The 23368-nt window shown below is 40.4% G+C and overlaps 1 protein-coding gene across 2 annotated transcripts in view; it reads left to right on the top strand.

The window, feature by feature from the left end:
- Window positions 1-23368, top strand: part of LOC148347672 (thyroid hormone receptor alpha-B) — a 187744-nt gene that overhangs the window by 65578 nt on the left and 98798 nt on the right. For both annotated transcript variants that reach the window (XM_088323710.1, XM_088323711.1), the window contains one exon: window positions 14751-14831. The gene's annotated coding sequence lies outside the window, so the exon portion shown is untranslated. The remainder of the gene's footprint in view (window positions 1-14750; window positions 14832-23368) is intronic.

Genomic DNA, 23368 nt, shown 5'->3' with positions numbered 1-23368 from the left:
TGCTGTTGGGCGCTGTTGGACGTTTTGAGACCGCCATATAGACGAGATAGAGCAGTGTTTTACTCGCGGTCGGAAATTTTCACGTGGTTGGCCGCGTTCAAAACTTTTGAGCTGCTCAAAAGTTTGAGCACGTGTTAAACCGCGTGCCGCACACGTGGTCAACACGAGGAAATGGCTGAGAGTAAGAATCCCGGCTCCTAAGCTTTGTAGCGTATTATGAACTGATCGATAATGGATAATGAATAAAGAAGATAGACCAATAATCCTTAACACCCCCCCCCGTCAGCGTAGTGACCTCGTCTTAATCCATTTTGATTTCTTGACATTTCTTATCAAGATAATAAAATAAAAATGATGCCATAGCTTGAAATCTTGATCTTCACGAGACTGTGTCTTGTGCGGTTATCATTTCTACAGCCCGGTGCCGAGATTTGCATCCCCTCGCTACTACGACCACTTTTACCTCGTTGCATCTCACTTTTAGGGAATGTAATGGCGAATATATAACTAAAACCACTTCGTCTTGCATTTGTTGGAAATGTATTACAACTTAAACCACTCCGTCTTTGTTTCTGTTGTGAACGTAATCGAACGGTAAATCCTCCCCCCCTCGCGTGAATGCGCATTCTGCTGCGCTTCCAACGAAAGCGATCGTATTCTATATAAAACGCTTATTAAAACAATAGAGCGAGCTAATTATAACAATTGGGAGATCCTAGTCTATATAACGCGTTTATTTAAACAATAAAGTGCGATCGTAATCTACAAAATGCGTTTGTTAACGTGGATGAAAAAGTCACGCGAGGGGGTGGGGCGGTGTGGGTGTTGCGTAGGAGTCGGATTTGGGCACAACACCGTCTCGGGAGCTTTTATACCCGTGGTCCACACGAGAAAATGACGCAGAAATGACGCGATGAGGAAGCGGAACAGTCGCCGGCGTCTGTTTTGCGGGCATACCACCGATGAACAGCGGGTTGGCCAATTTTGCGCATTTTCCATCTCGGGCAACCACGGGCAAAAAAAAACCGCAAAATTTTAGCCGTGATTCAGCCGCAAACGGCTGTGTGACCGGCCCCTAAGGCTTCTATAAAGCTTTATTTTGAAGAGGGTCCAATATGGCTCCTTCAGCATTTTGGGTTGCCAATCACTTTAAGGGCAACAGATAAGGAACTTGTTGGTAAGCATCAGGATCGGGGGAGGTGAGTGTCAAGGTTGATTGACAATATTATCGGAAGGTCTTGGGTCCAAAGTGTTTTCAAAGCCACAGAGCTCCACATTCGACTCTAGTGCAACTTTTATATTAACAAGTTAGGCGTTTTAGGCGTCGTGCGACTTAGTCCTGAAAATATGGTAGTGATTTTACTACCTTTTTTAATTTCTAGTGTATTTGTTTAGGTTAGAAAATTAAACCTGAAAGAAAAACTTTAACTCATTTAACGCCACAATGTATAAATAAGTTTCCACAAGTATTGTCCTGTAGTGTTTGTTTGAAACTAAAAAAAAAATAAAAAATTTTTATAAAGGGTTTGGTGTTTCTCACCGGTAAGTATGAAGCCTCTGGGAATGGTTGCAGTATAATAAATCACCATTAGATTGCAGAAGTGGCTTTGATCAGATATTTGTCCACACATCAAGGCGGCCCTTACTTTGTAGTGCTCCTTCCTTTTTCTGGCAAATGAGTGTGTGTAGGCGTAGTTGAGCAGTGTGGTGGGAGTCACAAACAATGACAAATGGGCAACTGCCCTTTTTCCTTGAAAAACAGATAAGTCCCATCGTGATGGTCAGGTCAGAGAGGGACGCCGGAGGGAACATGATTGCCATGATGACTGAAATCGTGTGATCACTTCAATAAAAAAATCGGGTGCTGAAAAGTTCTTACATAGTTCATGCATCAGTTAAGGGTTCTTGCAATAAAATGATGTTTCGCAAGGAAAATTTCCTTGTGTGTGTGGTAAGCATTGTTTAGATATTAGAGGTATCACGAATGCAAAAAAAAAAGCACCAAAATGAAAGTTTTGCTTAAAATGCATCCTTTCACAAAGTTTTCTCTCTGTTTTTCTGTGTTTCTCAGATTATTTTCAAGAAACTTTGCAATGTTCAACTGTGGTTTCCTAAACAATAGTAAAAGCTAGAAAAAAATTTTTTTCTGATCACAGATTAAGGTTCTCATTTTTTTTTCATAGGTCATATGCCTTTAAGGCAACAGAACCTTATTTTCTGTACACCTTTAAAAAGTGTCAAAATGGCCAGAAATGGCTGGCACCAGCTTATCCCATTTGAGAAAAAACATGTGGCATTGAATAAGTTAATAAAGTTGATAAATATAACCGATGATATAGGGTTCTGCATTCGACATTGGATGTAATATGTCTTGAATGTGTATGGTTAGACAAGGTTCTGCTGTGTAAGCCGCCTAACCGGTAGTAGCTTTTGTCTTTAACGCTTAAGGCCATAGGTCATGTTTGCATGATGTTGTCATTGACAAGGGGTTTGCTGCCTTGACATCATACTGGTACACACCCACCTAGCAGGAGGCCAGAGTTGTCAGAGTGCAGGGGGTACAAGAGAGCTCCATCATTAGTGGGAACCAAGTGTGATCTTAGGCGTCCCACCTGAAACTGCGGCTATTTATGACTCGGCTCTAGCTTTACGTGGAGAGGGAAAAAAAGTATTCTGACCAGTGTTGGCAGTTATAAAGTAATGCGTTACTGGAACGCAATTACTTTTCTCAGTAGCAGGTGTTAATAGTTTGTACGGGTGCTTGAAAATGCTTGATTTTTAATAATGTGCTATTTAGAGATTGAAAACTGCTGGAAATCTGTGTGCTTTAAATTCTAGCCATGTTTCTTAACAAGTCGGCCTAAAAATGACGCTTCTCTCTGGTGGTTGCACTTCGCCATTGCATTTTTTTCTTCACTTGTCTTTAAAAGTTACAATTATGGACCATGCAAAAAAATAGGGTAGCGTTTCCCAGTAGTAAATTGTAATGGAAAAAAACTTCCTGCAACTGAAAACATAGGCCACATAGTAATTTTACCCAACACCTACAGTATGTCACAAAAGTGAGTACAACCCTTACATTACTGCAGAGATTTCACTATTATAGAACATCACTGAAGAAACATGACATTGACACAATAAAAAAAAAAGTTTGTAAACAAAGGCCATGGATTATTGGAAATATATCCTCTGATCTGATGAGAAAGATTAATTTATTTGGCTCCGATGGTGTGAAGCATTTGTGGCTTCAACCACGTGAGGAGTACAGATATGTTTGTGTAGTGGCTAACGTCAAGAATGGTGTTGGGAATGTCATGGTTTGCGGCTGCATGAGTGCAACTTGAATTGGGGAGTTGCATTTCCTGAAAGGGAAACACAAACTCAAGTATGTAATGTGAAAAACCCGAGCAGAAAGTGATCCCTTTCCTTCAGAAACTGGGTTGCAGGGCGATGTTCCAGCCTGACAATGACTCCCAATACACTTCTAATGTTTTTCTAAAGCAGCTAGGGATACATTTCCTCCATTTTATGTCATTATGTGGCTGTTACTTTCATAGTAAGGCACTGTGTCAGTAATCCGGGAGTAACAGAATTACTTTTTAAATGAACTAGTAACTGTAACTGATGACCTTTTTTCTTTAGTAATCCTTGTGACTTGGCTTGACGATGGTCTTCCTGCTGATTTGCACGCATCTTGCACAGCTTCATTCGAGTGTTCTGTAGTAAATGGATTTTATCCAGGTAGTCCACAAAACGATCCATTGTTGCTGATGTATTTGCTTGGTACGTGTAGGGACTTTTCCCATCGCTGCTAGCCATTATTTATTTCATTCATGCTACCAAGATGCCAGTACACTGATTAAGTTTCCCATTATTCTCCGTATGGGAAAAATTGAGCTATGTAGAGAGCATTCATGGAGCATTGCCAAAGACACTGCGTCCTTTCATATATCGCAATAACAGGGAATTTGTTTTTCCACATTTGACCATTTGAGGGTTTTGCTCTACACAGGAATAGAGCTGTAAGGGAGTGCAACTGTATTCATCTGTTTATTCCTTAAATTTTCTGTGTAATGTTTGGGCAAAATAAACTTTTGAAGCTACGTTGGATTCGGTAGGATTAAAGTAAATCCCTTTGGGGGAACAAAACCCGTTTTTGAATTACAGTGGAATCTCGATTTTCGAACGCCTCTCAGTTCGGACAAATCGTTTTTCGACCAAAAATTCAGAGAAATTCTTGCTTCGCTCCTCGGTCAAAAAATCGGAGTTCGAACGCCGGTAATGCGTGAGTGCGTACGCTAGGGTGCGATGCTGAGCGGCGTACGGGTGTTTTAGCCCCTAATTATGCCTCCGAAGAAGGTCGGTGCAAGCAGGACAGGTGAAAAAAGACAAGTTGTTCGTACAACTATTGCCTTTAAGAAAGACATAATAGCTAAATATGAAAGAGGTGTAAAAATTTCCAATCTTGCTAGTGAATACAGCATGGCTAAATCTACTATCAGTACGATAGTAAAGAATAAGGAGGCTGTGAAATCGAGTGATGCGGCCAAGAAAGTTAGCGCTATAAGCAAGCAACTGCCGCAAGTTTTGGAAGAGGTTGAAATACTTTTGATGATTTTTCTCTCCCCACCGTCCACCGCAAAGGTAAGAAATCCTATTAATAATCCATTTTTTTTATTTTTACACGTTCATGTTAGCGTAATCTTTCGTACGGAAGATTACGCGAACGTACGATTAGCCCGAATTAGCTTTGTTTACGTAAAACATTCAGGGTGTTGGAACGGAGCTCCTTTTCCAATGAAGCGCTAGCTACTTTTTGTGGAGACCCGGGTGCTAAATGACCTGTAAACGACCTGTTTTATTTTTATTTTTACACTTTCATGTTAGCGTAATCTTTCGTACGCAAGATTACGCTAAAGCGAACGTACGATTAGTCTGGGTTAGCTTCATGTTTACGTTCATGGTAAACATTCAGTGTGTTGGAACGGATTAAAACGATTTTACATTCCTTTTAATGGGACAAACGATTTCGGTGATTGAACAAATCGGTTTTCGAACAGGGTTCTGGAACGGATTAAGAAATTTGTAATAAGTGAAAATATTGTTGACAAGTAAAACGATTGCCAAATTACCCTGTCCTATTTCACATTTTCATGTGTTATCTGCTAGAACTGTGAGTTCGCTGAATGACCGCAAAGGGGCCACTAGACAAATAGTTTCTTTCTATATAATGTGGCTGTAAAATGAAGTGGCTTATCGCAAGGCAAATCCAATGAGGCACTTTGCTGTTAAACCCTGCCCCTCACCCTCGTTCACCCGCCACCCTAATTAGCATTAGGACCATAGAAAATAGATGGATTGATCTATATGTACCCTGCGGTTGGCCGGCGACCAGTCTGTTGTTTGATTATATTTATGCTGACATTGATTGGCATTCCGTGATAAAGGGAAATGCCGGGTCTTCTGTTATGTGTCCGCGGCATCAATAGTGCAGAAGGAGTGCATAAAAAGGAGTTGGTGTCAGTCAAAAAGTGTTTGTTTCTTTCCTCAGTGCATGCCAACAGAAGCGGGAAATCATTTTTAAGATCTTATGTAGTTATGGTCATAATAAATGCAGTGCCCGCTGTAGGGTAATTAGATGTATTTGATTCAGAATCACGGTTTCCCACATGAATTGGATCAAAATAGACTCATACGGTGTCTAGCATTTGACATGAAGGAAGCAACACTCTAAACATATTGTATTTTAGCTTTAAATTTTCGATTTTTGCAGTTCATTGATATGGATAATGATTGATCAGTCCTAAAGGAAAGTAATACAGACACACACACACACACACATGGTTTGATTCTAACCAATTACGATTTACTTACATGACAAGAAAAATTGGATCAAACGAAAGAATAAAGCACAGTGTTGACACATGAACTTACTGAACATAAATCTGAATTTAAGATATAGGAGGACGTAACTCTGGGCAGCTTTCTCCACTTGATAGTTGCTGGCCACATGGCACACAGCCCCCCTCCGCCGCCTCGACAGGAAGGGATGAATCTACTTGGCCCTCCTGGCCTTGTGTTAGGCATGTGGAAGGCTTCCTTGCCAAAGGGCCTGCTCTGGATATTGTCTTTTTTAGTCACCATGGTCCCAAAGGGGGCAAAGGGGCAAACAGGCCCTCCCTCTGGGCTCACTAGGGAAGTAGCGCGTTAAGAAAAAGATAGAAAGGCGTTTGCGCCTTTATTTTAAAAGCTGGTGATGTCAGTCACAGGAGGCGTGTCCTGTTACCGGTTGAGTTCCTTGGGCATGAAACATGATCCATATGCAAATCATTAATGTTTTGATTACAAATCAACACTTTGGGGTTTCAAATCATTATTATACAGCCTGAGAGTCTGGTCACTTTCTGTGAATAAATTGTGGGTCTTTCGAAGTGTTGTCAGAGTCAGTGGTTGGAAAAAGATTAGGGGAAATGGATTTGTGACGGTGTAGTTCCTCTACACCGCACACATTTGCCGAGTGATTAAGCTATCAGCTTATCTTTGATATTTGAGCTCAACGAGCCTTAGAATGTCAACAGAAGTAACCTATCTTAACAGAGTGCTTTTCTTTCAAAGTGTTCCGGTGTGGCATTGTGTTCATTGTAGATCACATGACTATCACGCTAAAGACACAAAATTTACATTGAAAGTTACTTTTAAGTTCCATACTTAAGACCACATTGATTGATTAACAGATAATTGTTGAAGCGTTGTAAGACAGTCTTAGTGTCATGGTGTCTGTTGTTCTTGGCGTAAAGTATCAGATTCTCAAAACGATAAAATCGTAACGAGGGCCTGGGGAAAAAAAGCAAATATCCTTGTACAGGAGTTAGGATTAAAGGTTAGCCAGAGACATAATCTACATGTGTATATTTTCCTCAAACAATGTTCCTACCTTTTGAAGACATGCTAAAGAGTTGTCAAACATAAACATGGTCATTTTTTGAACTTGTATTCCTAAAAATGTTCTTTGCAAAATCAACAAGCATTGCTGCCTTATTATTTTTAAGGCATCTGGAGCAAAAAAAAGAAATACTATAACTCTTCAGGGGCTTATGAATACAGTCAATATGAAGTGTACTTGTTCATTGCCTGTGTCATACTGTACTTGTCACAAAAAGTCTCTTTTCCATAACTGAGGTGAACTTTGAGTTAACACATAGGGTCATAAATGTTTTGTAAATTACATATTAACAGCCAATGATGCTGCAGGAGCCTGTACTTCTCAGTTATTATCCAACCGCTCACTTTCATTAAATGTTCTAGACAAGTACGCCTTGAACTTAATGGCACAATGTCTTGTCTTTTACTTTTTTGTTAATTTACTGTGTTTTGTACCTCACTGTCCTGTTTTATGACTCATTCTAGCTGCATGAACAACACATTGTATACAGTGTTGGTTTTAGTTTAATACACATAGCTACCACGAGCGCCAGTCTGAAAATGGAGTGCATAATTGAGTTATAAAACTTAAATGTCACACAGACCTTCACCAAGGTTGAACTTATAAGTTTGTTAAAATTGGTCAGATGTAAAATGGCTTTGTGTCATTTTGTCTTAATGATTTATTAATGCAGTTTCCCTTTATGTGAATCTCTTTTGCTGCTTCCCCCAAGCAGCGCTTTAACTATAATCCTAGTAATCAATTGTGTCACCTGACCCAAGACGGAAATATTAAAGACAGATTATGAGTGGACACTAAATAGGCCTAAATCTCCTAGCTAGCTGCAGCTTTATTGGCCTTAATGCATCTTTTCAGTTGTCACCGACTTACAAGTGATCTTAGATTGTTAAACATTGGATCGATCACTATAAGCTATAATTTGTATCATTTTTATCACATATGGAACATTTTTTATCTTACTGACATGGAACAAAGTGCCAAACCTCTACCCCAGGTATGCATACTAAACCAGGCTGTTAACTTCAAGCAAATAGTAGCCAACGGTGTTCATGCATGGCGTTTCTTCTTGGATCCGATGTATAGAGCATATAATATAAAACACGTTTCAACTTCTGGTTTGATTCTGAAGACTTCTAATTGGAAACATGTCAAGGCTTCTAGGAAAAGAGCTTCAGAGAAGGTTCAGTTCTTCCTGAACCAGATGCTAATGTTTACCTCATGTCAGTAATGGCGGCATCGTGGGGAAAATGTCTACGATGTGTATGACATCAATAATCCTACTGGAATGATTTATGCATGAAGAGTCATGCTGTTACTGTTTCAAGAAGGTCCTAACCTGCGGTTACACTTAATGTGAGTTTGGACCCCGTCCATCTGTCTATCTATCCATTCATTAAAAAAAAAAAAAAAAAAATTTACTGCTTGTCCTCATGGGTAGATTACATAAAAATGATCTGAAACAATCAATAGTTGCAACTTAGTTATATTGGTGAAGACTCAATTGAAGCTTGATGAAGTGTCCGGTTTTGCTTCTGTTGGTTATTACTTCCACACCCATCGTTACCTCATTACATGTCTCCTTGAAACTTAAATCAACAAGCCCTTTTGTCTCTCAAGCAGACTGCTTTTCAGTCTTCGTCATCACCTCCTAGTTGTTTTGCTCTTTGATGGCGTGCACCATGGCACAAAACAAGCGTCCTTGCCCCACTCGCTAGCAAATTACCACCCGGGGCCAACTCAAGTGTGTTTGAAGAGAATCTCGTGAATGAAAATGCCTCACTGTTTTACTAGTGAATAAGTAGTCCATATCAGATTACATAGAGGCCTGGCACCTGAGTATGCTTAAAACAGTTTTTGTTTTCAATGCTATGATATAACAAATATAGTACACATTTGTGCAAATGTCATAATGCACGCATATTGCTTTTGTCTTCTCATGCGAGATAGTGCATGGGGTTTTGCATGCTTCTATATATGAAATTGCCATAGATTTAGAGGCAACTGCTGGTTAATGTGTTGCACTGCTAACCCCTGTTGAACAAGCTGTTTCATTTTCTATCACAGCCTGGTCAGGCAGCAAATTCGTTGATAGTTCTGCAGCTTCACCTTTGACGTTGACAGGAAATGACTGGTTTATAGGGTCCCCCCTGAAGGCGTTTGACGGACCAATTAGTTTGTTTTGAACCTTTTGAATAGTAGCTCAACTCCACTATGTTAGACCAAAATGTTTCCTTCTACAATTTGTTTTGGCAAAAAACATATCAGAAGACATGAAGTGAATTTTCTAGCTTTAAATGAGTATTTAAGTACTTTTAAGTACTTGTGAACGGACAAAAGCAGGTCTCAAATGGTTCCCCTTTCGAAGACGTCACATTCGATCCCTTCCGGAGGAGCATGTGGTCTTTACCATATTCAGCCCTTCATTTTCAGAGGATCATCAGCCTGCGGATGGCTCTTTTTTTATCATAATTCTTCATTTTGACAGGCACGCAAAGACACCATCAAAGCCCATCCTCCAAAGAGGGCGCCGCAGCATACTCTTGGGGGTGGGGGCCGAATTGACCTCTCCAGTTACCCTCAGACGGATGTCCTCTTATGTGGCGAGTTGTCTTGCTGCCTCTTTGGGCCTCAAAATCCTCTGTGGGGACGCTCGCCGGCGATTCGAACAGTGGGTGGCGGAGGGAACAACGGAGGGGCCCACGCGGCGCGAGGAAAAACAAGGAGGCTTCATACGTGACTTATCAAAGAGATCTTTGGAAAGAAGCAAGAACGTGCAGCACTGTAATCAGAACACTTTTCAATCAAGAAATAAGAGTAGTATCACTTAATGCTATTTAAAGTATTAATTAATGTTTGAGGTACTTGTTTGGATGCAAGGCAGCTGAGCTAGTGTTCTTTTCCACCCCAGAAGGACACACTGTGTAGATAAGGAAATCAACGTGTTGGGATTTCTTTAAGGCTTGGGGTTTTTGGCTCATCCTCACTCCTGTTACACCATGTACCCAGTGATATTTTTACACACTTGTTTTTGAGACAGCCAAGCAACACCACTCTGGATCATGCGCTTCATGAATTCATAAGAAGGCACTTTATTTCGTGTAACCGTTTTGTGGTCTTTCAATAAGGTTTTTAGAGGCCTTAGTGTTTTGTTGGGTAGAATCATTGTGTTGTCAGGAGAATATTTTTCCCAAAGATAATAAATGTATCCATTATTTTGTAGTTATTGTGCTTCCTATAAGGATGTTTTCTGTTGCTAAGCAATTACTATAGCCCCAGTATTCGTCATTTTCTTTCCCAAATGGGCCTTTATCCTGGCATACATGACTGTACCCTTTCTTTGCACTAACTGGGATTTCTTAGCGGCACTGTGGCGGCTTCAAAAATGTATCTCCTCAACTCAATGCATTTGAGATTGCTTTTTTTGCATTCACCCCTTCTCAATCAATCAAAATGTGGCGATATTAGGTTTAAAGCTTTAGGGTCCTGAGTACACCAAATTGTCTGTCTGGTTAAAGACATGTTTCATTTCAATTATTGTAATTTTACACTCCACACTGTTCAGGAGTGTCACTTCCCATTTGTGAACATCACATAACACTTGTGATTAGCCAAAACACTATTACTGCACCATACTCAGGTTTTAATTATTTATTTCTAATACACTTTTCTTAGCTTCAGCTAACTGTTAGCATGTAGCCTAGATGCCAACTTTAGCTTTCTAAACACAGCGTTTGCCTACTTGAGAATAAAAACAAATAAACGTTGGGCACACAATCAAAGTTATCTATGAGATACAGGGTTCGTACGGGTGCTTGAAATCCTTGAAAATGCTTGGAGTTTAATGTTGTGTGTTTCAAAGATTGAATTGAATGGATTTTGGCTGAAGTGCTTGTAAATGCTTGAAACTGCCGTGTTTTCCAGCAGTCTGACTCGTTAGAACACACCAAATGGAGAAAATCAATCAAGTCTGCTAAAAATGGGACACTCCTAGTCTGGTAGCTTTGCCTGGCCATTGCATTTCTTCTTCCCTTATTACTAATTGCAGCTGGTATACTTTTTATGGCATTGTCATATAAAGTCATCGCCCCTTACGTGTCACGCCCAACAGGACAGGTGAACAGAGCAAGATGCCTAGTACTAGATAAATTGGATGGTTGGCTTATAAAGTGCTCAGAAAGTGCGTGAATTTGCCCGATATAGGTGTATGAACCCTGTAGATACATTTAATTATTCATATATTTGTGTTTGTTGTTGTTTTTTTTCTTGTCTTGATGGCAACATTTTTCTACACGCTAATAGTTAGCTGAAGCTAAGAAAATAACAAGTTGTTTTGTTGATATAAGTAATATGGACTCGGTAGCAAAATAACAATCAGAAACGTTTAATTTATCTTACCTGATATAAAGGGTTAGCTGCAAAACAAAAGCATTTTGATGAGTGCCTCTGTCCGATCTTTTCATTTTAACGCATTTAACCACAACTCCTGTTTCTTTGATCTATTATAGGTGACTGGAACGTTAAGGGGTTAAACCATCAATTACGAACTAAATCTTGCAAACAGGCATCACAGATAGAATTCAAAATGTCATGGACAAGCTGCAGGAGGAGGGTTTGCAGCTGGTGCATCATGGGTACTGGTGGTGGGCCTCACTTCAAAGAAAATATAATGGCCGCGAGCAGGGTTTCTTTTTCGAGGCAGCATGAAACACATTTTCATCAATGTACAATGGACCTGATTCTGCTCTATCATGTTGAGGAAAAATAAAATAGAATTTTAACCAACAGCCCATCCTTTTTAATAGAACTGACTTTACCTTTTCATGATGCGTCTTTGTTGGGCTATAGGGGTAGTAGCCTCCAGCTAATTAGAGGCCTGCCGTTGGAATTTGCCCGCCAACAAAGGGCTCTATTCATGCTGGCAGCATGCTCAAAAGGTCGCGCTGGCAACAACGGGTGATCCTGGTAGTTAGCAAACGGAAAGGGACGTTTTGGCTTTGAAGCTCATCTTTGTCCGGCGACACCCGAGCCGCAACGCCTCCACGCGTGGCCGCCCTCCACTTTCAAGCACACCATCCAACGCCCACTCGCCCTGCTGTCGACTCGCCGTCCTTCCCGTTGCGTGCCGACTGATGACAGATTTGAGGCTGTCTTTGTGCGACAGTGTCTGCTCAGCTCACGCGCTAAAATAGAGGTCCATCTTGATCCCGCTCGTTGTATGGTATGAATGAATCGCTGCTCTGGAAACAGAATGTCAAAGAAATGTTCCTCTATTTCCTGCAGCCCGTCAAGGCCACAAAATAGCTGTTAAAAATCTATTGAAAAAATGTAGCCCACGCTGCTTCCATTTATTTTCTCAAAGGTATTCGCAAACAGATCTTTTTTTCAATTAGGCACAGTATGTGTAGTGTTCCTCCCCACAATTATGCAAATACAGTTATTCCTCGGTTATCGCGTTTAATGGGCACCAGAACCCCCTGCAGAGAAGTGAATATCCAAAAAGAAGCATTGTACCTTAATAAAAGCCCCCAAGGGTCAAACTTACCTCAAGATGATATCTTTACAGACTGGAAGAGTACGACTGTAACGAAATAACAACTATGGATATACAAATAATAACACACTACACATAATTGCAGCTGAACGAATGGTCTTTATCGTCATTATACATAAGTAAGTGTTCTTAAAAATACATTGTCTCGGAAAATGATTGATATGTTTGAAGCATTTAGGAAAAATCTATCAGATTCACTTCTTTTTGCTCTTTAGATTAACTTGTTTGGCAGCAAGCCAGCTGATATGACAAAGAAATAACAATTCCCCTCAGAGTTTTAATGCACTGTTTAAGTCAATCACATCTTTTACCCTCTTCCATTTTCTCACGTAGCCTGTTAGAGCCAAATAGGATAACATGGCGAAAGTTTGCATGGGGATGTCTACAGGAATTTGGACGCAGTCAACTTCAGAACAGCTCGCTTAGTGACTGTAAAAGTCGAAACAAAAGCTTAATTTGTCATCAGATGATGACCACAATGCTGGTAGTAAACCGTAACACTGACTTTGCTACTTTTTGCACAGACTGCTTCCTCTGCGGCTTCCTCTTCAGCTTCCTTTTGCAAAGCACTTAATAGCTTTTCGCTGTCGTTTCTCTGCTTGTCACAAAGTCTCTGCTTCGCAAATGAGCTCATCAAGGTCTTTATCCATTTGTCTTTCTTACACCACTTCACATATAAATCACAAGAGATGTATTCAGCGGGAGTCGCAATGGAATCGTTTGGTATAAAACAACCCAATGGGGTAATTCATCATAATAATAATTTTACATGGCTTAGTGTTTAAAGCTACACTTTTGCCAAGCCCAGTGAATCATATTGCAATGTTGAAGCCAAAATAGATTGGTTTTCCTCCAAGCTACCACATTTTACTTTATATCAAGTTCAAAGCATATTAAAAGTATGTGGAAGCTGTACACCGCCAAACAAAAACAAAACTGGTGCAATGTGTATTATAATTCATGTAAACGAGACTCTACAAAAGGGGTCAGGAACCTTTTTGACCCAAAGTTTTGAGGCTCATTTTGACTATTATGTTTATCTTAAGTAATGGTTTCAAATCCAGGTGCAAACAAAGTTCTTTGGAAAAAATGTTGCAAAATACTGCACACGAGAATATAAGCGCATTCACCTTCAGTGCAGACAGCGCTGGGCGAGAAGGAGTGAGCACGTCCTGTCCTGTGTATAGCTTTGCCCATTCCTACCGCTCACCCAATCAAGTTGCTTTGGGTGCTTTACTCGAGTTTATGCATAAAACGTTTGTTCCGGGTCAAAGTTTGTTTCATGGCTTTTCATCATAATGTGTCTCAACAATTAACATAGATTGTTTAATGAGCTTCCATATAAGAGATTATTTAGTGATTTGCAGCCAAAACGTGGTCTGTTGGTGTGACCCTTTGACTGTAAACTTGAATAGTATAGTCTCAGCTTCGCATGTTTGATAACTGGCGCTACCATTATCACAAGTTCTATTTACCTAGCCATGCGTACTCATGAAAAGAGCCACACATGGCTCGCAAGACATATTCTACAACAAAGTACAGTTAAGGAATATGATTACTTTTGGGCAGGCCTTAGAATTCAAATTGATATTCAGATGTTTGAATTTAATACCTTAATCTTCAGTCAAGCTCTGATAATCGTCATTCAAAGAGGATATCGGAGACTGAATTTTGTTGTTTGTCTGCATGTTAGTGTTTCGTTTGTACAAGATCCATTTTGTTTACGTGTGCAAGCAACAAAATGTAGATGCTAATTACAATTTGAATTAGTGTAGTGTACCAATAGCTTAATTTGTGTTTTTATTCAGACAATTTACGTGGCCAATAGCCTCTTGGCTCCAAGATTTGCCAAAGAAATATTTCTCATTGAGACGTTGCTTATACGTGAGCCATCAACACTGAACGGGTTGCCCTGAAAATCCACCAATAAGCTGGTTTTGCTATATCACGGATTTTCACATACTGCTGTAGCTCTCGTCTTTACCATATCCTGTGCAATAAACAGGTTCATTGTATAGCAACACGGCTTATCCAAAATCTAGTCGGGGATTACTCTTGTCCCTTAGGATGTGTGCAAACGGCCCAAGGCTCAAAGGGACTAAAAAACACAAATAAAAATAAGGAGGAGAAGTGGAGGTTATGACGGTTGCTGTTCAGGCTTGAAAGCTTTCAGTAGACTATAGACCCCCCTATCCCATAGCCCCCAATCCCTTATAACACCCACCACCCTCACAATGCTCTTTTCATGTTCTGTAGGGTGGAAACAAGGCGGACCGCGCCGTGCAGGAGGCCCGAGGAAATAATTAGCAGCGCACACAAACACGGGCAAAATGACTGGTAGGTAGATCGACACTTATGTCTTCCTGGTGCTTCCTGCTATACAAATGGGACACTAAATCACATGCACTTGTTCATGCTTTGTGTGTCAAATCAAGGTGTAATATGCAGTTATATACATGTTGATACACAGCAATAGGATAGACTTTGAGGCATTAACTTGGGGAACAACTTTATTCAAGCAAAACCACCACTTGAGTGGAAAAAAAACGCTTGTTCTTCCCTTAATTGTAATTCAAAATTATGTATTACTACCCCAGTTTCGTACAGGTGCTTGAATGCTTGGAATTTAATTTTATGTTATGTTTATGTTTTCAAGATTTGAAAATTACACCTTTAAAAACAGTTAAATTATTTGGCTTGCACCAGCCTTAATTACATTGTCAATGTTGGTGGGGTCATTAATACTAATTCAAATGGAAATGTATCAATAATCATTGTTAACAATTCCAATATGTATTGTTTTTTCTTTGAATGCTACTGGAAAAAAATGGGATAATTGGCTTTAACAGCACGGCGGCGCAGTGGTTAGCGCTTGTGCGGCACAGTTCATGTCATGGGAACCTGTCGTGGGTTCAAATCCAGCTCCAGACTTCCTGTGCGGAGTTTGTATGTTCTCCCCGTGCTTGCGTGGGTTTCCTCCGGGCACTCCGGTTTCCTCCCACGTTCCAAAAACATGCATTTCAGGTGAATTGGCCGGTCCAGATTGTCCCTAGGTGTGAATGAGCGAATGAGTTGTCTGTCCCTGTGTGCCCTGCGATTGGCTGGCAACCAATTCAGGGTGTCCCCTGCCCACTGCCCGGAGATGGCTGGGATGGGCTCCAGCCCCCCCGCGACCCTAATGAGGATAAGCGGCACGGCTGATGATGATGATGATGATGATGGCTTTAACAGTCCTTTGAAAAGTGCTTGAGTTTGACTATGAAACAGGTATAGGAACTCTGATGACTAAAAGAACACCTGCAGATGGAGAGCAACTTAGCTATGGCATCCTACACCAGGGGTCGGGAACCTTTTTGGAACCCAAAAAGCTTGAGAGAGCCACAACAAACAATTTTGATCAAATCTATGGTATAGTAATACTGCCTGAACCTCTGTCTCATATTAGTATCAAGATACCACTTCAGACCCGTCTCCCTCCCACAGTTACTTAAGAGTTATGAGCCTCACTTTGTCTGCCATTTCGTCCTTAATAATGGTTTCAAAACAAGGTGCAAGCAAAGTTATTCCGTAAAAATGTCACAATATACTGCAAACAGCACCTGCAGTGCAGACGATGTTGGGTGAGGAGAATGAGTGTTCGCACTCTGTGTATTGCTCCGCTTATTCTTACCACTCCCCCACACAAATTGCACTGGGTGCTTTGCTGGAGCTTTTGGATTCGTTCATTTTGTGTTGAAGTTAGTTTTATAGCTTTTCATCATAAAGTGTCCCAACAATGAACATGGATTGTTTCATGAGCTTCCATATAAAGGATTTTTTTGCGATTTACAGCCGCAAGGGTTTTTGTTGGTGTGACATCTTGACTGTAAATCAGTTGTGTCAAACAGGTGGCCCGCGGGCCGGAACAGGCCCGCTAAGGGATTGAATCCGGCCCGCAAGACATTGCTGAGGGAAGCGCAAGAGAAAAACAAACTGCAGGTTGAAATATGTCCACTTGATGGTGCCAAAACCAGGTGCGTCACACAAAGACGCTGTAGTTTCTCTCTCTCTCTCTCTCTTCACTCTCTCAGTCTCTCCTTTTGTTTTTCTATGTTCCTTTTTGTGTCTTTCTCAGCGTCTTTTTACCTTCTTTTGCTGTCTTTCTTTTCTGTCTTTCTCTCTCTCTTGCTTTACCCTTCTCTCTTTCTACTCTTCTCTCTTTCTATCTGTTTTCTCTCCTCTCTCCCTCTATTTTTGTTTGGATTTATTTATTTCTCTTAACTTTCTTCCCCCCCTCTTTTGTTTCTCTCGTTCTCTCTCTTTTTCTCTCTCTGTCTCTCTCCCTTTCTCTTTCCTTGTCCCACACTCTTTTTTTCTCTCCCTCTGTTTCTTTCTCTTTTTTTCTTTCTCCTCAATCTCCAAGAGAATGTTTGTTCTATCGTGTGGCCCCCCCGAGTTAAAATGAGTTTGACACCCCCTGCTGTAAACTGTAGTTTAAATCGTGTCTTACATATACTGAAACGAACCTATTGTAGATCAGTATAGTCCTGGCTTGGCATGTGTGATAGTCGGCACTGCATGTATCAATGTATTAAATAATTGCCCAAGTTGTCTTCTATCTCCGAGCCGTATGTACTCGTGAAAAGAGCCATATATGGCTCGTGAGCCTTAGGTTACATAAGAGAGATGTATATTTAAAAAAACGGTTAAACTGTTGTTTACAAACTTAACTCTTACCTTTTATTTTTCGTAACATAACTTCAAATATGGATAAGTGAAAATTGTATTAGCCAAGAAGTCTATATTTCTTGGGGTCAGAAGTTCCAATTCCTGTCAGTATATGGGACCTTTTTTATTGAATTTTAACATTATAACACAAAAATTATCATAGCTCTTTTGGCACATTTTTCCTTTTTTATCACTATTTTTGTCATTATTTTTTCTCAGATGTTTTTGCGGTGCAGAGCTGTGTTTTTATTTTTCCAAACAATATTGTTTAGATCTTATTGTTGTTGAGTTTGACAGAAAGTGTCAACAGTGAAACCTATTTAAGTTTCAAAGAACCTCTCAAATTGGAAAGAAATCATCTACTCTACATCAGCTGTTTTGTTATTTACGTCAACCTTTTGGCTTCTTTCGAGTATTACAGTGCAATGAGTGTGCATTGGCAGTTAAGAGGTTTGTTTTGCTCTGATGGCGGTTAAAAAAAAAAGGCCTCTGCATTATAACCACGCTAAAAGGGGACTAGGTCAACAAATAAACCCCCCAAAAAAACGGCACAGCTTTGGAATTTGATGTGCATCGCAGACTTTGTTCTCTCCAATGTTTGGGCTTGGAGGCCGGCGGAGGATTTCCGAGTTCGTGTCGGAGAGCGGCTGGGTCGGTGCTGGCAGGAAAGCGAGAGTGACTGAGAGAGAAAAAAAAAAAGAGTCCTCCTTTGGCTTGGCTCTTGATGGCGGGCCAGCTGCCGTTACATAATGTCACTCGTACGCTTGTGGGAATAATGTGTGGACAGAGTGATTCATGAATGTGGATTTTGGTGCTTTCCGCTGAGCAGGGGTGCAGGCAAATAGTTTGTGTTTCATTATGTCTGTTGTTATAAATAGAACCAATTCAGGATGCCCAAACTGAAGAATGCACAACCTGTCAGAAGCTTTTTCTTTTTTTCTCTTAAGCAAGCTTTATGAAAGGCAACAGCAATCACAAGAGCGCAATTCAGAGAATTAAACATGTAATTGAACACCATGTGCTAGTCCTTCAGCATTCTGTACATCGCTGGCAGCTGTATGCAAACGCCCGTCGCCTTCGGCCAATCACAGAGCAGACTGGACGCACTTTGGACTTACCCCCGGAAAAAAAAATGTCGCGTCCGGCCGGCTCATCTGGCTGCACATCTGGAGGTCATAATTGTGCTTTAATCCCGCTTTAAATCCCTGAGCGGCGCTCCAGTAGCGGTTAATGCAGGTCCAAGTCCACTGGGCAGATGTTTACGGACCGTTTGTTCTCGTGGAGAAAACGTGTATGCAGAGATCCCTTGGTTTTCGCTGTTAATCGGGACCAGAACCCCCGCGACAATCCATGGTATAGCGTCACATTTCCAAAAACCCTCCAATAGTCAAACTTACCTCGAGATGACGTCGTCACCGACCGACAGTATATGACTGTTACAAAATAACTAGAGATGGACTGATACCGATCCCTGATAATGGATATTTGAAGCTGATATTCATTTGCTGGAAAAGCTTAAAAATTGGCGTAAGAAAATATTTATATTGCAAAAACAAACAAATATTTGTTGTAAATTCAAATAAAACTGAAGTGGCTCCCTGAAACCTTTTTCAGTAAATAATTTCGAATTTCAACACTACTAACATGACAAATCTTTCACTTAAACGAAAAACATTAACATTAAAGTTGTAAAGCTCCCGAAAAGTTTTTTCAGTAAATAAATAAAGATATGTGTACAACCAAGTTTTAAAAACAATTTTAACATGAATACTCATTCACTTAAACAAAACACTAATAGTGCAGGAAATAAGGCTTAGCAGCAAGTTGTGCAAAGGTAACTTAAATAGCTTCCTGATTTCTTTATAACAATAAATAAATAAATACAAATGTCAATACAAACAATATGACTTACATTTCCTTAAAGCAAAATATATTGAAGTTTCAAAAGCTGGTGGATTGAAAAGTGTGGGTACTCCTTTTTTGAGCCAAAACAAATGTTATGATAAGAGCTCATCACTTGCACTCTAGCCTGCTTTCTATGGTTTCGCTCCATCACAAACACGCACGCTTGATTGACAAACTAATGTTATGATAAGAGCAAATATATCAGTCTCCACCTATACGTACCTCCCTAAAATAGTACAGTTTTTATGCTATCTCTTAAGCGCAAACACGCTTTCCTTTCACGGACACAAGCATGTCGGGACAAGTTAGATGAACTGCGATTGAGTAGCTCTGCCCCCGATTGCTTATGCTATCACAAGGGGTTGGTAGCGAAGAGAGAGGAGGAGGAGAGATGAGTATTAGGAGCAAAGTAAAGTGTCTCAGCTGCAACAGGCATGATAATCAGCTCATTGAAAAAAAAATGGCGATATCGATATCTGTCGAATTCCCAAATATTGGTGCCAATAACCGGCCTGCTGGATAATCTTTCCACTTCTAAAAATAACAACTATAGATTTTCAAATAAAAGCACAGAATTGCAGTACAACCAAATTGGAGGGCTTCTCCTTTCAGTGCAAGAAACGTTTTAGAGAATGGCTGGCTACCAGCCCGCTAGCATCGGCACTCATTGAGCCGAGTCCCCTTGATAAATAAAATACTACTGTTACGATGTAGTGGTTTCCCACGAATTGTAGCTTCCGTTCATGTTTCATGGCCTATGGATCTGGCATTGATGGGAAACGGTGTCCGCAGGGGTAGCTAGTGAGCGTTGTTAGCTTAGCCGTAGCAGTAGGCGGAATCTGCAGCATTGCTATTAGCTTCTATCTCCACGCTGCCACAATTGTTTTCCAAACCCAATAATAATCCACAGAGCACTAGTGATCGCAGCATTCCTTTGCTCTCTCCTGACTTTCCTCAGAGTCCGATTTAACTGATGAATTTATATTCAATGTAACGAGCTGCTAAAATATTAGCTCAGATGTAGCCGTGCACCGCAATGTGGGAGGGGTTGGCTTGTAAACACATTGAGTCGTGCGCCCGCCCGCCGTTTGACTGACCGCATACACCAGCCTATCAGTCGCGCATACAGACGGTCGAGTCCACCCAATACACAAACCTTCAATCTGACCCGTGCAGCACTTGAACTGTGTGTTCTCTTTTGACCACAATGCACGATCCGTTGCCTTTAATGACAATAAAGACAATTGAATTCCAAATCCCAGAAGAAGTGAACCAGGAATGAGTGTAGCGTGAAGTAGCGAGGGGTCTCTGTACACAGAGCCAAACGGATGAGAACAAAGCGAGTGGCAAGATGACTTTGCTCGCCTGGGGGGGAACCTCGCTTGCATCATCTCACAGAGTTGCAAAAGAGAAAAGAAGATAGTTGGACGATTTAATCACATTTATGCAAATTGGAATAGCGGCAATGCTCGGAACAAATGTCAGTATTATAACAATTGGAAAGGAAGTGTGTTCCAAATATTTCTAAACCGGTCAATTTCATAGGAAACAGAATCACCAACCCCCCTTCTTTCTCGTTTGAAGTGTATGTGTGTGTGTTCAACTCCATTGGGATTCTTGACCGCCCATTATTAGAAATCATGCTGACATCATTGCGCAGCACTACCTTGACTTATTAGGTTAATTCAATCCGTGACCAAGCTTGTAATTTAATTTACTTGTACATTAAGTTAGGTTTCCACAATGAAATGAATAGAAATTCCATTAGTTAGTGCTAGCATACCACAGCCCCCACCCAACCCAGATAAACAACTACCCTGGGCTTGACACTTAAACCAATTTACACACAAATGAGAGCTGGTAAAAAAAATTAAAAAATTAGTTTATTTTATATACATTACATCTGGTCGTTCAACCTGAGTGTCTTACCACAATAAAGTAATTTCTGAGTTCATACAGGTGCTTTAAATCCTTGATTTTTTTTAAATTTTAATGCTGTGTTTTCAAGTATTGAAAAAAGTGCTTGACATTTAGTTTAAGTGTCTGTAAATGCTTGAATTTGTTGCCGTTTTTCTCAACACGCTTGCCAAAAAAAAATGACGCAGTCGCTGCTCTTTGGTGGCTTACTTTTGCCATTTCATTCTTCTCTTGTGAGTAACGTCAGCTGGCATTCGTTTGAATGGCATTGTCCTATGAAGGGTTAAGGGTTGTGGAAGATGAGTTTCAAGAGTTTGGCGACTTACTCTTCTTTGGTAGAAAGTGTCTGAAAAAAAGCGATCCAACCATTTTCTCAACCGCATCAAGCTTCCATATGCCACTTTCATATCAAATGAATCAGCTTGCCTCTTCTTTACACTTTACACCAACCATACTGAATGGATGCACAAGATATTAAGCAAAAAATGTCAAAGTTCTTAGCGCACTAGCGATACAGTACATGTTGTTATGTTTACACACGAACAAGGAAGTTAAATCTGGATTTCTTCTTCGGGGTGAATGCTGGGTGACCTCTCACAGCGCCAACACTTGCCGGTAGCGCCGGAAAGAAGCACTACAGTAATGTCCTGTACTCGGAAAAAGTTGCACACGATACAAAATCTAACTTACAGCAATGTCCAGATATATCTTGACATCCTGAAAAAAAAGGTTCATATGTATCGGTTTTTTGTAAGTTGAATGGTCGTAAGTAGGGGAGCGTCTGTATTTTCATTTTATCTTCATTAAAAATTGCCTCATTTGTTCTTTTAAATGCTGCAACCACACATTAAATAACATCTTAAGATGAGAGCTTTCCTTTTTAGGTCAAACAATACTATTAAAATATATTACCGTATTAATCCGCTCAAATTAGGCATTGTAAGTGACAAGTATTGAATATGTCCAGCCATGATTAAAATCATTTATCGACTACGTATGAACACAATATCACCATAAAATTTACAATGTATTTATTTGATATCCTTTAATGTCTGATTCATCCTCAGATACACTAAAGAGTCCCTTTTCGTGCTTTTCTGCGTTTATATCTTTCAGGAAGAAAGTTTTCTTCATTCTATAACATTTATCTCTGGTACCGTGAATAGAAATATTGTGATAATGAATTGAAATCGAATGCCCTTTCATATGTGGTAAGTATCACTGGTGGTCTAGTGCTTAGTATTTGCCACTCTCACAACCGCGACCCGTTTTCGATTTCTGTTGCATCCAATGTTTTGTAATTGTGGTCAGCGATATTTTTTGACCTTATTGCACAAAAACGGTAACATAGTTCTTGATAAGTACAATTTTGTGATACGTTTTAAAGCTGAAGTGAAGACGTTTTTTTTCTGTTTGTACTTTGATTTATAACGAGTTCAGACTTATTTTTAAAATCATAGGTATGTTTCCACTCTACTTTTTAACGATATCTTCCGCTTTTAGTGCACAGCTAATACGTTAAATACCGGATGTATACTGTACTTTCGACTTATGTGTGTGTGTGTGGTTGTGGAGTCCCAGGTGAGATTTACGAGGTGTTAAGAGAGCTCGCCTGCAGCCCACTGCGAGGGCGGGTGCGGTGTGGTGGGGGCCTGGAGGCTGTGGGGCTAGGGCCCCTCAGCCTGCTGAGCCCCATCAAAGGCCCCTCGACCCCTGATGTCTGCATCAGCGGCACCCCCAACTCGCATACACGCACCTTCTCAAATGTCCTCCCCTTTGCAGTAATGTTTCCCACTTCCCGGGCATTATCCTTACAGCCGATTTTTGTCCAATCAGCGTATAGTGGTACATCTTCTTATGAGCTTAATTCACTCCAGGATCGTGCTTGTAGCTCGAATTGTTTGTTTTACGAGAGGATTTTCCCGATATGAAAAAAATTGCAAGCTAATTGGTCCACTCCTGCTCTCCCAAAAGTACAAGTGAACCCTAAATAGCTATAAAACACAACATCGTGATCACTCAAACACATTCAAACAGTAATCAAACATAAGAAATACAGTAATAAGATAAATCAGATGGTAATAACAAAATAAAATGTGAGTTTATTATGAGACCTAAATGTGCTTCCGAGGAAGGGGGAGCGGTTGCAAGGTGGAGTCACAGATATTGCATACATGTCAACAAATACGTTTTCTCAGTATTTTCTACCTTTTTTGGCAATTTGACAACGTATACGCTGTATATTCTTTCTGCGGGAATAAGAAAAAAAGATTTCGTCTTGCCTATTTTGGCTGTAATTCGTATCGTCTCGGTCACTGAGAGCAGAGGTCATCGTTATCGTAAAT

Source organism: Urocampus carinirostris, chromosome 19 (genome assembly GCF_059441175.1).
Source record: "Urocampus carinirostris isolate Australia breed hairy pipefish chromosome 19, RoL_Ucar_1.0, whole genome shotgun sequence".
Lineage (NCBI taxonomy): Eukaryota > Metazoa > Chordata > Actinopteri > Syngnathiformes > Syngnathidae > Urocampus > Urocampus carinirostris.
Note: the sequence above shows the minus strand (reverse complement) of the source record. Positions and strands in the feature narration are given on the sequence as shown.